Raw genomic sequence first — 8,162 nt, 5'->3', positions numbered from 1 at the left:
ATATGGGAGTACTACCTGTACTACTTATCTCACAGGGTTACTGTAAGGAAAATACTTTGTAAACCTTAACGCTGTCCTTAAAAATGTAAATCCTGATTGGTGTCATCCAAGGAAAAAAAAAAAAAAAGGCCATATGTGTACTTTATTTACTTTAGCTGAGAGAACTGGTGAATGGGTGGAATATGGAAATTAAATATTGTACTGCAGGAATATTGAGTTGTCCAATTTGATGACCCGGTTCAGAAACTTCAGGCCTTTCTGATATCTAGACTCATGATTTCCTTGGATATACAAGTTAATCCATGAGAAATATCTAGGACAAAGGTTGTGACAGTTTTGGTGAGTCCAGCTCTGGATGCCATATTTTAGGAAGAAAAGTTAAAAGTTAAAATCTATGAATATTATACTACGTAGAAGCATAGAAAAATGTGCACACACTGATGCAAAACAAAATAAGGAGAGCCAACATGTGATAAAATCAATTAAAATTGAAACAACCATAAAGAAGTCGAAACAGAATGTTTTAAAATTCAAATTAAAAAGAAGAAATATGAGATAATACCTCCTCCCACTCCTTGTAAGGAAGGCATAGGTGTGGATTTTCATATATTTTCATTTACAAAAATATTTTGATTGTTTTTTAGCCAATGTTTTCTCTTTTTTTTAAATTTAAAAGTATTTGTTTTAAAGGACAGCTCTGTGGGAGTAGGTGACAAGGATACAGAGGAAATATAAGTGAAATAAAAATCAGAAATATCAGTAAAATATATACTTAAAGTAAAAATAGAAAGCAAGAAAATACAGTTAGATGCAGAGTAATGTAATTTTTGTCATTCTCAGAATGGTCATTAATGTTTTGATGTCATTTTGGAAGAGAGTCTTCAGTAAAATGTTAAACAATGTTTGGCTATAGTCAGTTTACAATTAAGAAAACTTATTGTAATTATTAAAAATTTAAGAATATTTTATCTTTTCTCAATTACATGTAAAAATGCTCCAAATTACTATTGATTGGAGAAATGAGAATGAAAACAATTATGAAGCACCATCTTACACATAACAGATTGTAAAATTTGGCAGTAAAGGAAAATGACAAATACTGAAGATGATTTGGGAAAATTGAGACACTAATGTACTGTTGGTGGAATTGTGAACTGATCTAACCATTCTGGAGAGCAATTTGGAACCATGCACAAAGGGTGATAGAGCTATGTATACTCTTTGGCCCAGCAATAGCACCATTAGGTCTATATTCCAAAGGAGAGATCAAAGGAAAAGGAGAAATGGACCAATATGTACAAAATATTTATACCAGTTCTATTTTATGTTAACAAATAATTGGAAGTTGAGAGGATGCCCATAAATTTGGAAATGGATAAACAAGATTTGGCCTATGATTTTAATGAAATACTATGGTGTTATAGGAAAAAATGAGCAGGAATCTTCATTGAAAAAACCTGGACTTAAATGAACTGATGAAATATGAAGTGAGTAGAAGCAGGAGAACATTGCACACAGTAATAGCAATATTGTACGATGATCAGCTGTGAGTGACTTAACTATTTTCAGCAGTACAATGATCCAAGACAATTCCAAAAGACTCATGATGAAAAATTCTATCCACCTCCAGAAGAGAGCTAATGGAGTCTGAATACATTCTCTCCCCTCTCCTTCCTTGAGAAAGTAAGCAATTTGATGAACTATATATATATACACATATATATATATACACACACATATATATATATACACATAAATATATACATTATATATGTTTAGTCATGCAAAACATATTTCCAAATAAGCCATGCTGAAGAAGAAAACACAACCCGAAAAGAAAAGAATGCTAAATAAAAAGAATGAATAAATTGTTACATAGATGTAATAAAATATTAATATAATTTAAGAAATTGCTAATATACAAAAATCAAAGGAAGATTTGTATGAGCTACTGTAGAATGAAGTGAGCAGAAATTGAACAATACATACAACAATGACAGTAATTTAACTGGAATGGCAATATGCAGGAAAAATCCAAAACAGTGCTAAAGCAATACAACTGGAGGGAAATGGGGGAGAAGGCTTTCCTACTCTCTTAATAAATGAAGGTTTTTGGAGATCACAAATTTGTCTTCCAGTCAGAAAATTCAATCAGAGGGACAAAGGGTACTAAGAAGTTATGAATACCAGGGATGATTCAGATTTGTAAGATAATGGTATTTGTCAGTGATTAGTTTCCTGGGGGCAGTAATGCATTTTTCAGAATTCTATAAAAAAGTCCAAAAGAAGTGTAGTTGATGGGTAATGGAGAGAAAATGAAAATGATTATGGTTTAATAGGATAAGAAAAGTCTTGTCGGGGGGGCAGAGCCAAGATGGCTGAGTAGAAAGACGCACATACACATAGCTCCGAACCCACAACCCACAGAACGGCTAGAGGGGACCAACTCACGGTGAATTCGGCACCCAGAGGCCACGGAACATTGGAGCCAGGGAGATTTCTGTTCCAGAGAGACCTGCAAACCTCTCGCAGAGGGTCCTTCACGCTGCGGACTGGGCGCTGGGACTGGGAGCAGAAGGCAGCCCTGCAGCGGCCGCGGCACCGAGAGGAAAAGATCCGAGCGGGCTTCAGGGACGGGATCTCCAGTGGCCACGCAGGTCCCTCCACCCACAGAGGGACCTGCAAACATCTCGCAAAAGGTCCGTCGCGCTGCAGACGCGGAGCCCAGCCCAGACCTGCAGTGGCCGCGGCCCCGAGAGGTACAGATCTGAGCAGGCTTCAGGGACGGGATCTCCAGCGGCGGCACAAGCCCCTCCACTCACAGGTGACGGGGGTCGGTGAGAGAGTCTCCTTGGCGGGTCGAGAGGGGAGTGGGGTGCCCCCATGGCTCGGCCCCCCCCCGGGAGATAGAAGCTGAGAGGCAGCTGCAGACAGGGGCTCCCCAAGCGGGCGGGAGACTGGATCCATTGTGGAAGGTCTGTGCATAAACCTCCTGAGGGAACTGAGCCTGAGAGGTGGCCCTGCCCCAACCTGACCACCTGAACTTAATTCTCACACTGAATAGCAGCCCTTCCCCCGACAAAAGCCCTAAGGTGGGAAGCAGCATTTGAATCTCAGTCCCCAAACGCTGGCTGGGAGTACCAGGAGGCCAGGTGGGTGTGAGGAGAATATTCAGAGGTCAAGTCACTGGCTGGGGAGAATGCCCAGAAAAGGGAAAAGAAATAAAACTATTGAAGGCTACTTTCTTGGAGAACAGACATTTCCTCCCTTCCTTTCTGATGAGGAAGAACAATGCTTATCATCAGGCAAAGACACAGAAATCAAGGATTCTGTGTCCCAGCCCACCCAATGGGCTCAGGCCATGGAAGAGCTCAAAAAGAATTTTGAAAATCAAGTTAGAGAGGTGGAGGAAAAACTGGGAAGAGAAATGAGAGGGATGAAAGAAAAGCATGAAAAGCAGATCAGCTCCCTGCTAAAGAAGAATCAAAAAAATGTTGAAGAAATTAACACCTTGAAAACTAGCCTAACTCAATTGGCAAAAGAGGTTCAAAAAGCCAATGAGGAGAAGAATGCTTTCAAAAGCAGAATTGGCCAAATGGAAAAGGAGATTCAAAAGCTCACTGAAGAAAATAGTTCTTTCAAAACTAGAATGGCACAGATGGACGCTAAGGACTTTGTGAGAAAGACAGATATCACAGAACATAGCGAGAAGATTGCAAAAATGGAAGATAATGTGAAATATCTTATTGGAAAAACAACTGACCTGGAAAATAGATTCAGGAGAGACAATGTAAAAATTTTGGGACTACCTGAAAACCATGATCAAAAGAAGAGCCTAGACATCATCTTCCATGAAATTACCAAAGAAAACTGCCCTGAGATTCTAGAACCAGAGGGCAAAATAAATATTCAAGGGATCCACAGAACACCGCATGAAAGAGATCCAAAAAGAGAAACTCCTAGGAACATTGTGGCCAAATTCCAGAATTCCCAGGTGAAAGAGAAAATATTGCAAGCAACTAGAAAGAAACAATTCAAGTATTGTGGAAATACAATCAGGATAACACAAGATCTAGCACCCTCTACATTAAGGGATCGAAGGGAATGGAATAGGATATTCCAGAAGTCAAAGGAACTAGGACTAAACCCAAGAATCACCTACCCAGCAAAACTGAGTATAATACTTCAGGAGAAAAAATGGTCTTTCAATGAAATAGAGGATTTTCAAATTTTCTTGATGAAAAGACCAGAGCTGAAAAGAAAATTTGACTTTCAAACACAAGAATGAAGAGAACCATGAAAAGGTGAACAGCAAAGAGAAGTCATAAGGGACTTACTAAAGTTGAACTGTTTACATTACTACATGGAAATACAATATTTGTAACTCTTGAAACATTTCAGTATCTGGGTACTGGGTGGGAGTACACACACACACACATGCACACACGCACACATACATAGAGACAGAGTGCACAGAGTGATTTGAAGAGGATGGGATCATATCTTTAAAAAAAATGAAATCAAGCAGAGAGAGAGAAATATTGGGAGGAGAAAGGGAAAAATTGAATGGGGCAAATTATCTCTCATAAAAGAGGCAAGCAAAAGACTTATTAGTGGAGGGATAAAGAGGGGAGGCAAGAGAAAAACATGAGGTCTACTTTCATCACATTCCACTAAAGGAAAGAATAAAATGCACACTCATTTTGATAGGAATACCTATCTCACAATACAGGAGAGTGGGAGACAAGGGCACAAGCAGGGTGGGGGAGGGAGGATAGAGGGGAGGGCATGGGAAGGAGAATGCAATCCGAGGTCGACACTCATGGGGAGGGAAAGGGTCATAAGAGAATAGAAGTAATGGGGGACAGGATAGGATGGAGGGAAATATAGTTAGTCCTATACAACACAACTAGTATGGAAATCATTTGCAAAACTACACAGATTTGGCCTATATTGAATTGCTTGTCTTCCAAAGGGAAGGGGTGGAGAGGGAGGGAGCTAAAGAAGTTGGAACTCAAAGTGTTAGGATCAACTGTAATGTTCTTACCACTAGAAAATAAGAAATACAGGTTAAGGGGTAAAGAAAGCTATCTGGCCCTACAGGACAAAAGAGAAGACGGAGACAAGGGCAGAGAGGGAGGATAGAAGAGAGAGCAGATTGGTCACAGGGGCAATTAGAATGCTTGGGATTGGGGAGGGAGGGGATAAAAGGGGAGAAAATTTGTAACCCAAAATTTTATGAAAATAAATGTTAAAAGTTAAAAAAAAAAAAAGAAAGAAAAGTCTTGTCATTGATATTGGTGTTATCCCCAAATCAAGTATATCTCTGTAATAGTACCCCTGACTGATTTGGCAGGGTTAAGATCAGAATTAGTAAAAATCAATTAAAAAAACACATATTAATGAGTAAAGAAGGGGCTTATAGTTAAAACAACTCAATTCTGAGATGTTTAAATAAATACTTGATAAAGAAAGTAAATAACGAGTTATAGTAAAGATACCAACATTAATTGAAATAATTTTACACAGAAATCACATTATGAGAAAACAAGATTGCTATGAGTAGAGGTTGTTTCATTGTCTGTATTTGTATGTTCCCAACATCTTACCCAATGTCTGGCATATTCTGGGTACTTAAGAAATGCTTTTTGATGGTCTATCGAACTTGTGGATAGGAGAGCAATTTATGAACAAAGAAGAGATAGAGAATATTGGGAGGTATAGAATGGATATCATTACAATGAAATAAAAGTGTTTTATACAAATAAAACCAGTGCACCTAAGATTAGAAGAATAACAAAATTTGAAGAAAAATTTTATAGACGTTCTCAGATAAATTTATAAAGAACTTCGTCAAATTTATAGGAATACAAATCAGTTGACAAACAGTTGAAAGTTCTGGATGGGGAGTTATTCAATGAAGAAATAAAAACTAGATAGATAGATAGCTTTATAGATTGATAGATATATATATGTATGTATCTATATATAAAAATACTCTAAATCCCTATTTATTAGAGAAATGCAAATTAAAACAACTATGAGATATCTTCTTGCACTTACCAGATTGGCTAAAAAGATATAAGGGGAATGTAACAAATGTAGGAGGGTATATGGAACACTAACTCACTGTTAGTGGAACTGTGAACTGATTCAGTCCTTTTGGAGAGCAATCTGTGATTATGCCCAATGAGTTAAAAAGTGCCTCTAACTTTTGACCCAGCACTACCACTATTAGGTCTGTTTTCCAAGGAGTTCGGGGAAAAAGAAAAGTAACCTATATATTCTAAAATATTCATAGCATCTCTCTTTGTGGTGGCAAAGAACTGGAAATTGAGGCGATGTTTATCAACTGGGGAATAGCTAGACAAGTTGTGTGATATAGTTGCTATAAAATACTACTGAGCTATAAGAAATGAGCTAACTGACTTTAGAAAAAAATGGAAAGATTTACATGAAATAATGAAGAGTGAAATAAGCAGAGTACTATCACATCGTAAGGCAGAAAGACACGTTTGGGGGTAAAAAAGAGTTTAAAGAGAGCTTAGGAAGTGATTCCACTAAGGGTTGGTGATACAAAGAAAATGAAGGAAATGTAAGGTGTGTTATAGCCCAGGCAGACTGTATATGTTCTTCTGGTTTGTCAAAATAACACAGGTGGCAGACAATGATAGATAAGTTCTTATATCTGAACCACTTCTGAAATGACGAGAGCTGTTATTGCAGCTGAAGGGAAAGTGAAGAAAATCCTTTTGAGTCAATCCCCCCTCCTGAATATTTCTGACCAGATACAATAGATTCAAAACAAAAGACAGTCTTCTGGCAATTATCCACTAAAGAGAAAAAGCGTATTTCAAATTTAAACCCACAAGATGAATCCTATCCTACTAAAAGCTAGTTATATAGGAGATCATCACAAATAACAAAAGCAAGAAAACCCCTTTATCCAACCAAATGGTAAAAAAAGAATCAGACATATTATACAGATTTGAATATGCCAGAAAATATACAAAGTGAAGGAAATGTCTATATTGGAGTAAGATGAGATCTCAGATCAATTCAAGAAAAGGGCCTTTTTCTCTCAAAGATAAATTTTTATGAGATCTCTAGGGAAGCAAGATGAAAGTGTATTGAATACAATGAGCAAAATCATAGTTTATAAAACGTTAGCTGTCATAGCTGTAGAGAGAATTCTAATTAACACCCCGCTTTTCTCTCACAGGAATAGCTCAACAAGATGATATCCCCAAATACTTGTCCCACTGCATGGCTGAGCAATCATATCTGACTCTTTGTAACTCCATTTGGGGTTTTCTTGGCAAAGATGCTGACGTGATTTACCATTTCATTGGTAAATCCAGCTCATTTTACAAATGAGGAAGCCAAAGTAAACAGGGTTAAGAGGCTTGCCCAGGGTCACACAACTAGTGAGAGTCTGAGGTCAGGCTTGAGCTCACAAATATGAATCTTCCTGACTTTGAGCCTGGTACTCTATCTGCTGGACAACCTGGATGCAATACCAATTAAAAACCTACTATTTGGCTAGTATTAAGCAAGGTGCTGGGTCTACAAAAGATAAAGAAAACAGATATTGTATATGCTACCTGAGAGAAGCAACTTATCAAAAGATAAGTGAATATAAGGTAATTTGAAAATGAATGAGCAGAAACAACTGGGTAGGGGCTTCAGGAAAGGCCTCATAGAGGATGGGGAATTTAATTTGAAACCTGATGGAGTGAAGCTTTCAAAGATGAGGTGAAGAATAAATGCATTCAAGGCATGGGGGCCAGCCTGCATGAAGCATGGAACTGGGAAATGGTGTCATGTACTTGTTTGTGATATGCATGTGAGCTGGGTGTTGGATGCGGTGTTAGTGTGTATACACTATGTATGAAGCTCCACTTAGCACACACATCTGCTTTTCTTACTTGAATTTAAGAGCTACTGAGTTTGGGAATAATTCATCATAGTATATTATACCAAAAGAAGGACTGTTGGGGGTGGAAGCTCAATTCCATGTGGACAGTCTCGGGTGGGTAAAGGTGGGAACTTCTAAATCTTAGAGTTCTCATGAGGCCCCCCAGGAAACAGCAGGGAATCGAGGAGTGAGACCGAGCTATCTCTTGTATTTCCTCCTCTTCCCGTGAGAACGTGATGGGAGA

This window comes from Notamacropus eugenii, chromosome 5 (assembly GCF_028372415.1).
Source record: "Notamacropus eugenii isolate mMacEug1 chromosome 5, mMacEug1.pri_v2, whole genome shotgun sequence".
NCBI lineage: Eukaryota > Metazoa > Chordata > Mammalia > Diprotodontia > Macropodidae > Notamacropus > Notamacropus eugenii.
The sequence above is the reverse complement of the archived record's forward strand: the minus strand, read 5'-3'. Positions refer to the sequence as shown.